Source organism: Parasteatoda tepidariorum, chromosome 7, assembly GCF_043381705.1.
Source record: "Parasteatoda tepidariorum isolate YZ-2023 chromosome 7, CAS_Ptep_4.0, whole genome shotgun sequence".
In the NCBI taxonomy this organism is placed as follows: Eukaryota; Metazoa; Arthropoda; class Arachnida; order Araneae; family Theridiidae; genus Parasteatoda; species Parasteatoda tepidariorum.
In genome coordinates this window covers 39,734,896-39,746,884 of record NC_092210.1, presented here as the reverse complement: position 1 = coordinate 39,746,884, position 11,989 = coordinate 39,734,896, and positions in this window count along the sequence as shown.

Genomic DNA, 11,989 nt, shown 5'->3' with positions numbered 1-11,989 from the left:
TTTTTTTTTTTTTTTTTTTTTTTTTTTTTTTTTTTTTTTTTTTAAATAAAATATTGCTTGTTGTTTTTTTACTTATTATTTCCCACCCCCTTTTTTTCATATGTCTATAATTTTTCTTTGTTTTTTTCTTCATTTTGAACTTATATATATATATATATATATATATATTGCTTACCTTTCAGTTTATGTAAAAAATGATCTAAAATATTTAGCATATATTTTAGATTATATTTATTTATATTTATATAACCTATATATATTTTAGATCAACATATTCATCAAACCTAAATGTTTTGACATTTTGTATTTTTGTATTAGGGAAAATAATAAAAACCTTAAGCACGCGCTGTATATGAGATCAAAAAGTTGTCTGGTAATAAAATGTTTTTTTTTGTAATTTCAAAAAAAGGTAACTGTACCCTATAAAAAATCTAAATAATGTAGAATTTAAAATTTTTCTTCCAGAGAACTACAAAGAAAGACATTTAAAAAGAAACATTTTATAACTATCTAAGATGGATAAATAAAAGTTTAACGAATAAAACTCAGCAAACGAATAAAAAATAATGATATGCAATACTTAGTTATAAAATATATAAACATATATACATATAAAAGTATTAAATATTCAGAAATAGATTAATTAGCTCTTTTGAATGAAATATTGAACTAATTATTTCCTTAATAGTTAAACCACTTACACCAGTTTACACCATTTGATTACTAAACATATTGATTTTCCTAATTTGGCTACAAATACCAAATGATCACAAAACTAATGGCTCGATTTGAAGCCTAATTTAATACAAAGCATTTAATATATTACACTAAAGTATTTATTCATTTGTTAACTAATTTAACTATCTCTCAATGCTTCACGTGTTTTGGAATTTCTTATTTATATGGAAATTGCGTTTCTTATTTTTATTATTAAAAAAACCCATAAGTATTGTTTTCATTTATACCATACAATTATTCTTACACCATTTGAATTTAATTTCGTTAAAACTAAATACATATCAAAATTTAAAATATCAGGTTGAATATAATCCTTCTATTAATATGTTTATAAAAAATATTTTTGTCAAATGGCTCTTGGAGAAGGGATATACATTTTGCTTAAACCAACATTATGATTCTAGTTAGATTTCAACGTCAATTACCCACAATACTTCCTCACAATTATTTATTGGTCCCATTTTTCTGCACTTTCACCAGATTCAAAGCTATACTTTTTTATGCGCCCCAAACGAGTAAAAACTTTACAATTATCAAACATTGTTATATAAACTAAAACTTCATTGTATAAAATGATACACCATTATATAAAATGAGACATCATTTTTCATAATTTTCGCTTAACATTTATTCATTTGCAGACGAATATCAAGTTTTTCTTAAATATTTTATAAAAATTATAATAGAGGAAAAGCTGTTAACGAAAATACATTCACAAGTTTAAATTTTTTTTAAGAGGACATTTTGATTTCTACCATAGAAAATTAAACTATTTTCTCTCTTTCTTTTAAGTACATGCCTATTTTGTATTTGTGTAGGTACCGATTTAAACGCAATGATTGTAGGAAGGAGAAATGTCTTTTTTTTAATTTTTATTTTTATTTTTCGTTTGGAAACCTACCCTGAAAGCACCGTACTTAATAATGCGCTTTACGTTTTTTCTTAAATAACTAATTTCAATAACTAATAATATTTTTGTTCAATAACTAAGATTATAGTTCGCTAAAATTGTCAAAGTGGAATGTCATTAAAGAATTTTTCAATGAAAGTGCAAAGAATAAACGTATTACTTTAACCAGAAATACTTATTTAAATATATAAGATTATTTAATTCCTATATTTCAGAATCATTTTGATGTTAGAAGAAACACTTTGTATCGTTTTTGTTTTTTTATAAAGAAACTGAACTACTCAAATATTTCTTATCTGCAATAATTAAATAAAGAGTTTGTCTGTGCGCGCGTTTTTTTTATAATTCAAGAATGGCTTGTTCTACCATCCTAAAATTTGGACAGTTGCTGCATGGGCAAATTTTGCGTCCGATCCTGAAATTTTAATTAATTTGATCGGTTTGGCCGTGAATGAAAAATAAAAATTTTCATCGGTCAATTTCACTCGCCATTGATAAAAATGACACTGCTGCAGACGATTTTCTTCATTTCCAATTATTTTAAACATTACATCAGTAATAATTTGCTCTCATTAAAAAAAAAGGATTTTTTTGCACGTACATTAAATTTTAATTATTTTTTATTCACTATGTCAGTTGAACTTCATGATCTGCATGAACCTGATAGCCTTGGCGGATCACGTCTCCAAATTAGTATGCCTAAAGTTATATGAAACCACGTATTTATTTACTTATGTTATGTTTTAAAAATACAAATCTATAAAACTGAATAATTTAAAATCAGCATAATTGAAAGAAAAAATAATAAGTTAAGTATTTAAAGGGAAAACTAAAGGAGAAACAGAATTAATTTGTAAAGAAAGGTACTAATTTGTAAAGGAAAAGTCTTTGTTTAGAATCGGGGTACCCTTAGTTTACCGACAAATGGTACAATTGTACAATTTTGCTGAAACTCCGCTTCTGATAACATGATGATGCTTAATTAATTTTAAGATATTTAGTTTAAATCATTTTGATGTTGTGTTTATAGAGGATCCTTATATTTTGTATAAAAGAGATAATATTTTTTAAAAAAAATGATATGGTGTGTTTAGACAAAATGGATGAATTAAGGAATGAATTAAATACTTTTGATTTGTAATAATTGAAAAATTGTAGCTTTCATTTAAAAGAATCTCAAAAATATTACTTTTTTTACATGTTAATGGTAGATTATATACTTTCTGCAATTGTTTCCCTTTTATATACAACAGTCAAACAATAAAAATAAATGTGACATTTACACAAATTCTTTCTTTTTCTTTTATATAAATTTCTATAATACTTAAGCTACTTAAATAATGACAAGAATTATACAACAAATAAATTGAATATATAGTTCAGATTCAGCATTCAGATAAAAAGCAAAGCCTTATAATTTCGTTTTTACATCTTCTAAAATCGTGGTCTGGAGATCATTCAATAACATTCTTTATTGCAGCTGCTGCTAAGTAAGGGTAAATTATGAGTTTCACTTTTGGCATCTACTGACTGTTTATGGCTGCAAGTACTTAAAATAATAATTCGAATATTTTTGCATACATTTATTAAATATAACCATGTAGCAAAAATGAAAAAATACGCATAGTAAATTTATTGGTAGAGATTAAAATTTACAAGGAAGTACAGTCTGGTTTACTCGTGCTTTGTTAAATTTAAAATAATTTCTTAGAACTATGTTATTCATTATTAGACAAAATCCGTATAGTCTTGGCAGTAGAGGATTTTACCTAGAAAAATGGGTGGATTTTTTATTATTTTTATACTTATATTTCACATCGTTAGTTTGTGATGAGCACAAACTAACGATTTAAATCAAGCCTATTTTGATGATTATTAAATGTGCCTTCCTCCATTATATTTTGTTTGATTTCAGCTTTTTTTTTTGATGTTTTATTTGTGTTTCCCCTTCCTCTTACTTATTTAAGTGCCCACCCTCAATGTCCAAGCCAGAACCCCGAACCCAAAAAACATAATTATCGTTGCAATTTCAGTATTTCATACAAATCTTATTAAGAAAGCAAATATAACTTATTTAATGTTTAAGTGCTTGAATTGAGACATAGAATCTCAATTCAAGGAGCTACTGTCAAAATGTTTCTAGTAGCATCATCCAAATGTTTTTTTTTAAAGAAAAAGTTACGGTTACTAGAATAATGATTTTACTTGTTTAACATTTTATTTGTTTCTATGGTGATTTAAACTATAACAGAAAATATAATCTAACTATGAGTTAAAACTATATTTAACAAACTGATTTAACTTTTATCTAATTTTCAGATGACGAAAAAAACTGAACTTAAAATAGCTGGAATAAATGTTATTATATTTTTTTGTTAAAAAACCAAAGCCGATTTTCATCATTAAGAATCCAGAGATTTTTTCCTAAAAGTATCATTATAAATATTACTTTCTTAAATAAATGAAGATATTAATTTAAACATTTTGTAAAGCAGTTGATAGCAATTTTTATTTTAAAACTATGTAATAAAAATTTAGTTGCATTTCACCTTAAAACCTAGTCAAAATTAATATTGCTTTGAAATTTTTTTAATTATTTTAGTTTTCAATTTATGTTTATATTATATGGCTTTATTTTATAGTCTCAATAATATAGATAATAATTGCGCCAATGTAGGAAAATTTTTCTCGCTCTCTTTTTATTTTTCAAAATAATTCTTTTAGGAAAAACAAGGTGACTGATAAATCTTTCAAATTTATGTTAAGGCTACATGGCTAGATTTTGGGTAATCTTTCAGCCTTTATTTTTATTCGAGAAACTTGCTAGCTGCTTGATTAAATATTTATAGCTGTGACTGCTATAAGCAGCGATATTATTCTCTAACAATTATTCTATAAGCTATCGATAAAAGAACAAAACTAACCGAACTAATTAAAAAAACCAATTCTTTCCTAAATTTCGATATGTCAGTTATTTTGATTTTAAAAAATAAAAAAATAAAGCTTCTCTACTTTTTAAGAGATCTTTTTACTAAACTGTCTCTATTTTAAAATTTCCTTACACCTCTTACTCAAAAATAAATTATATATAATGTCACGTAACATTTTATTAAACTTTAGATTATTTTTTTAATAATCTGTTCATCTAGTTATTTGTTTATCATGCATCTTTCAAATATATCGAAAATCTTTAAAAATAATTGACTTATATAAGCTAATGTAAATGTTAAGACAGAAACTATTAATTTCTACTTACTTGGCTAACAAATAAAATTAATCTAGAAGCAATGTTCTTTTTTGAAGTTACATATTAAAGACACGCAGTGAAACATATTTGCATAAAACCTTGTGCATATAGCCTTTTAAAATATATCTATAAGTAAGAAATACTTTTCAACAATGAAACTGTAAATGTCAATTTTAAAATGATGCAATATGCAAAAAAAATGAAAAAAATCTAATGAAAATGTGGAATAAAAGAAGGAAAGAAACATTATCTAACTATTTCCAATTTATTACATATTAATTGGACAATGTTAAAAAAATTCGAGATAGTCTCATTCTTCAATTTTTGATACATTTAAAGTTATATTCTTCTCTATTCTGTTATGTTCTAAAGTTATATTTTCGTAGCTTTAAAGTAAAGTTTGTCATGAAACTATTACGAAGAGCTTTTAAATTATCATGATCAATTATTTGAATTTTTTGGTACAAAAAATTAAAATATGTTAAATTGAATTACAGTAATGAGAGTGCGTGTTTATTTTACAAGTTACTGCTGCCATCTTGTGTGAATTAAAAACCTAGAGAAATATTTTTGAATGATGCTGTCATCTGGTGGTCATACTTGTAAAATATCATGTTTTTGATCACAAAGTATCGTTAAGTTGTTTAAAATGTCTTAAGACAGAACAACAAATGTATTTTTTTTTTAAATATTTCTGCCAATGTGTGCCTAAAAGTCTTTTAAAATGTACCTGCTGTTGGGTAATTAAGTGTCTTTTAAAATGTACCTTTAAATGAAATGTAAATGTCATGAGTACCTAAAGATTAAATACTTTTCGTTTCAAGATTAAAACCATGCTCATCACAAAATGCTTTTTTTTAAATAAATAATAAAATAATTTTTTTTCGCGCAAAAAAAAGATCGTTTACAAAAGGATTTATCTTGTTTTTAATAATTTCGTTTTAATTATCTTATTTGTAATAATTTCGTATTTATTATTTTTGTTTTTTAGCATATTAAAAATAAATATATCGTGAATACAGAATATCAAACATGCAACTGTGGGAATCATGTTCATAAGTATAGTATAAAATAATTATTTTTTTCCTATTCAAAACGGTTATTAACAATTTTTAACTAGCCCAAAAAAAACTGCCGATTAAAACTTAGAAATAATACCAACTTATAATAATATTGTAAGTATAATTTAACTACAATTTATTCATCACTATATTCCAGGGAAGAACGCAGAACAGAGTTTCACTCAGCGTTTTGGTACTATAATTAATTCTGCTTATTCTACCATGAACAATTTGCTTATTCTACCAAAGCCGAATTAACAGGTGTCCCCAAAATGATCGAATGGAATTTAAAAATATTAATTAAAGAAAAAAAATAAAAGATGGGATTTAAAATATTAATTAAAGAAGAAACGAATGGGATATAAAAATGCTAATTAAGGAAAAAAAATAAAAATGCAAAACGAGAGAAAATTTCATTTAACCGCATTTTGTTTACGATGATTTTACCCAATAACAAATTGTTTATAATTTATATTACAAGAAACTTTTATTATATTATAATAAAACAATGTTTTCTGCTGCATATCAGCCCATTCCGATTGAAATATTTGCAGTAACTTTTATTAATGTTGTCCAAATGTTATTCCTCGTACCATTTTGAAAATATTGTTTTGTAGTTTTTCTGAGTTGTCAGTTCCATGCGTTAAATAATTTTGGTAATTGTTGTTACCGGTATCTTCTGACAATGACGATAAACTGAATTTGTCTCTCCTTTCATTTCAAATTTTGCTTAATTTTGGACTACCCAAGTATTGCGTCCCCATGAACTCTTTTACTAATGTTCACCTGTGGGATGTTTCCTGTCAAATTTCAATCATGAAATCTAAGCTATTACGTTGGCATTAAAAAATTTCTGATTCGCTTCTCTAGAGAAACCATTTTGGTTGATTTAAAACATAGCCATTCAGTTTGTTACTGAAAATCATTGTATTAGAATTCCACGATATATTTTCTTTAGAAATCGGAATAAATTTATTATTTTTCAATGGATCCCTTAGCATGCAAGATTTGATCGTAACGGAAAGGCTTACTTGTTGGCCAAGAAACGAAAGACTGATTCGTAAGATACAAATATGCACATTCAGAATAACTTACAAAAACGCATTTTATACGAAAATTATTGATACGTTCATAGTTGACACACCAGTAAAGTGAATAAGAAAATTCTGAATCAATATTCAGGACAGTTGAAAATGTTTTTCCCACAAACCTCGTTAGGGAGTTTTAGACATTTTTGGTCAAAGACAGACCACGACGTCATGGCAGAATATGTGCATAAGATATGCATCACCCCGACAAACTCATGCGAGTTCTGTAAAGAAGTGTGTTATATGAATGCTGAGAATGTTTATATCGAGTAAATGAGAGAGTGAAACCGGTAAACTATACTAAAACGGTTGGAAAGATGGAATAAATTGTCTATGCTCGAAATTTAACCCCCTTTTTTGTTGTTGTTTATTTTGTTTGTTTGGGAAGAATTGGGTAGCTTGATTTCGGTTGGTATTCCAAAATAAAGTAATATGAAACAGCAACAGTTTTATGAATTAGCAACAAAAATAAATAAAAAATGATGAAAATTGAAGTAAAATTGAGCAATGACCTTCAGGAATAATTTTTACTTTTAAGGGTGTTTTTCATTAGAAGGATGATACCAGAGGTATTACTCGTAGAGGGTGTTGAGTGTTTTTTTTCCAGTTAGATTATTAGTTAAAAAAATAATATGAAAAAGTAATACACAGAAAATAAATTATAAAAAAATAATATATAAAATACTTGTTTTGTCAATTTAGAAGTAATAACTAATTTAGATGTAATTATATATTTACAATTATGCAATTTAGATCTAATCATACAGTTTTTACCACGAATTTAGAATTCAATTTCATTCACTCTGTAGACTGTATCACTGTCTCCAAAAATTGCTTTCAAGAATCTTTTCTTTTTGATCTGTTTTTTTTCAATAAATTGTACTTTAAAAGGCTAAAACTAAAAAAAAATTACTTTAATGCAACAAAAGAACGATAGTTGTAAGCAATCAATGCTACTAATGAACTCCGTTTAAACAATTTATTTTTGAAAAAAAAATTTGACTGATAAATGACTAGAAAATTAAGCATTTTAAAATAGATTCTTCTAAATGAATTCAATATTAGATATTGGGTGTAATTTTTATGCTTATTTTTTTATGCTTATTTTACTTTCCATAATTTATTTATTTTATCAATGCGAAATCAACAAAAAATTATTTTCTAACGAATAAAACTAATCACGTAAGAAATTAGCTTAGATTAAGAGTAACCGATTTATATAGATATTTTTGATCCTTATAAGACTTGCTGTTAAGCTGCATTAATTTTACTATAAATAGATCAAAATCTATATTGGAGTTCAATCCCGAAGACAGAGGGCTGAAAGCTCCTTCCAACCCTTACTAACTATCTTCACAAGAACAAATAATCCCCAGTGAAGAGTAAGAATGCTAATGCTTCTACAATATCATTGAAAGAGCTCCACAGTTTTTCTCTTAATTGAACTTAAATAAGTGCAAGAGAACAAGAAGGTGCCCTTAAACCCCATGAAAATTTAGTAAAATAAAATTTACATGCATTTTTTGTAACTTTTTATTTTCTCTAATTAGAACTATTTCTTTCGTCATAATGTAGTTCCATATTGAATTCACTGCTAGTCAGAAGCTGGTGGTTCTTTTCTAAGTTTTTTGCTTTAATTAAATAATATGTTTGCTGCGTTTGCCTGGCTTAAAAAATTATGATAATACAGGATTAAAAAATTAATAATAAATTACTGGAACATTTTCTGCTTTCTTCTGTGCTCATAATTAGAACTTTTTCTTTCGTTACAACGTTGCTCCATATTGAATTAAATCCTAGTCAGAAACTAATGAAGCTATAATTTTAAGTTTTATGCTATTATTAAGAAGGTTTTTTGGAGTTCTTTTGCCAAGGAAAATAAAAAATAAAATTAAACATATTTAAATTGCCTTACTCTCGGAGCAAAAATATAACTTTAAACTGTTTATCTCTTCTTGCTGTAAAGAATTATCTGGGCTTTAGAGCGAACAAATAACTAAAATATTTTTAAAGTATTGAACTTTTTTCAAAATCGCTAATTTTGTCGAGATTTTTCTACTTAGATGAAAATTATCAAATCAATGCCTTATTCCAATTTTTTCAAAATGTTTAAGAGCACAGGTAATGTAGCGATGGAGTAAGTTTCTAAATATAAAAAATTTAGACCATACGCTCTTTTCATTTCCTCAAAATTGTGGCGTTGTGGCCATGTTGACTTTGTGCGTCATTTACAGAATAAAAACGGAGGAGGCTGACTAAAGATGAGCTGAAATTTAACCGTCATGAGTAGCTGTTTCAAACTAACTTCAGTTATAAAAATAGCATATTATTCACACAAAAAAAAACAAGCAAAACACGTAGTTTCAGGCGACTTCAGAGCCTTTGAAAAACAGCCTTAAATAGTGAGTTTACCTTGTGATCTGAATTAAAAAAATTATGTTAATAAAAAAATTTAAAAAAAGAATAATAAATTCACGGAACATTCTGTATTTTCTTTTGTGCTTATAACGCATGTCTATTTTTTTAAATAAAAAGAAACACACTTTTCATTCATTAAAAAAAAAAAAAATATGCATTAAAATTGTATGCAAAAACTTTTGGTTTGGCAGCATTAAACTAATATTTAAAACTGTGTGGGAAATGTTTTAATGCTTTCACCCAAATTATTTTGCAGACTTCGCAAAAATAAACTTATTTACACACACTTAGAAGAGAAATCTTTCATTAAATATTTAGCCGAGCTGTATGCTCTGAGAACATTGTAGCTAGTGTTAAATTCGTGTATGATTCGCTGAAAAAAGCCTTTTTTAAATCAAATATAATACCTTCATATATTTATTGAAAATTTTGATTTCCTTTAAGGTTAGGTCTTAGATAATTAATTTTTTCAATAATATAAATTGAAACTCATAGATATCGGTATAAACATAGATATCGGTATAAATTATAAAGATATAGATATAATAATACCTGCAACATACAGATAGAAGTTTTGCCCGAAAATTAGTTGCGTTATTTGTTGTTTTATAAAATTATTCTAATTTAATTGGTAAATATTATAATAATAAAAAATATTTTTTACGGAGAAACAGTTTGTTTTTTGTACTTCCTGTTTTTATAGAGTCAATGGCTTTCATACATTCTTACACACACGCCTATTGATTTAATTCTTTCCTAGAATAGCAGCATTTTATCGAATATAAGTTCACACATGGGATTTGTTCAAATATGAAACTTAGCTAAAGGCCAACTAACTTCATTCACGAAAGAGCGACTCAGTGTATTGTTTGAAAAATCGATTTTTCGTTCTTCTAAAAAGCATTTTATAATTACCACTGGATCGTGACATACAATACAAAATATCTCTGACAGAAAATTCTATTTCATATTGCTATTATAATGTTCTTGGAAAAGATTGGAACTCTTTATTCTCTGAAAATAAGCACATATTTTAAATCTATAAAATAATTATTTACACGAATTTTTTAAATATTTTAATGAATACTTATTTGAGCTGTGCCCCTCTGGAAAAGTTTGTGTATTTGTTCTTGAATGCTTATACGATTAACTCAAAAAAAGGTTTTCCAAAATAAAGTTTTATGCGTTCATATATTTTATTCAAAAGTTTCCTTTTCCACGGTTGGGTTTGTTCTAGTTAGAGTTTTCGATATAAGTAAAGCAGATATAAAGAAACCGATATACATGCATATATAACAGTTATAATAAAATCTACAACAAACAGAAAGAAGTTCTGACCGTAAAGTAGTAATAGTATTTGCTGTCTTAGTTATTATTACATAAATTATTGTTTCCAATTTAAAATGGAAAGGTGCATTTAGGTGCATTTTTCAATTATTTTGTATGCACCGTCATGTTGGGTGACTTTATGCAACGAGGGGTGACTTTGTGCAAACTGTCATTTTTTCAATTTTTGCATCGTGCCATCTAGAGATATTTTTTAAAGTTCGGTGTCAACTGATTTGAGCTGTCAACATAACGAACTAGTGGTTTACCATGAACTGGCAATGTAAAGATCATCGTTCTTGAAAAATTGTGAGCCCAAGTTACAAACAATTTCAAATTTTTTAACGTTGCAAAATCGGAGGCTGGAAAGTTCAAGTTATCCTGGCCAGGAAAGTAGGTTACATTTCAAAAGTCTTATAAATTGAGATAACAAATCATGCATTAATTTTGTTTTTAATTATTATAATGCTAGTTATTAAATAATTAACAGTTTGCACAAAGTCACCCCTCATTGCACAATGTCACCCCATCTGACGGTAAGATTGGATAGCTAATTTGCCGAGGATATAATTCCAGGAATTTAAAATTTTTTGCAAACACCTCGTCTTCATTAAGACTGCAATTTACTTTGGGGTTTAGTGAAGATTGAATATTAGAGATTTTATTATTTGTTCATTTTCTTGAAGAATTCATATTATTCCTTGCTTTATATTATGTACTATTTCTTCAATATGAGATGCTATTAACGCAACTCAACAACCGAGTAGAAAAAAGCTTCCGTATTATACAACACCATGGAAAAATTTCGGAAGTTATCCGAAAAGCCTTAAAATTTTTTTGCTTTCAAATTTTGAATTTTTTTGGTCTGTATGTTTGCAAAAGCAAAATTTTCAAATGCTGAAATGTATAAGTAAATAACTGCGCTGCTAAAAGAAAGTACTTAAAATAATTGGTATGATATTAGTTTGAAAATTGAAAGAAAAAATTTTTAATGGTAAAATTGAAATATATAGTATTATTGATATCAATTAATTTTTTACTTATTGAAAAAGATCAAGAGTAAAAAAAAATATTTCTTTCAAAAATATTAAACAAGTTCAGCTTATTACGTTATGTTTTGCATTTTCTTCTTGTGCGGTTATAACGTAATTCTTGCTCAAATGTCATATTGGGCAACTCCAAAATTTTCCAATTCCATAGA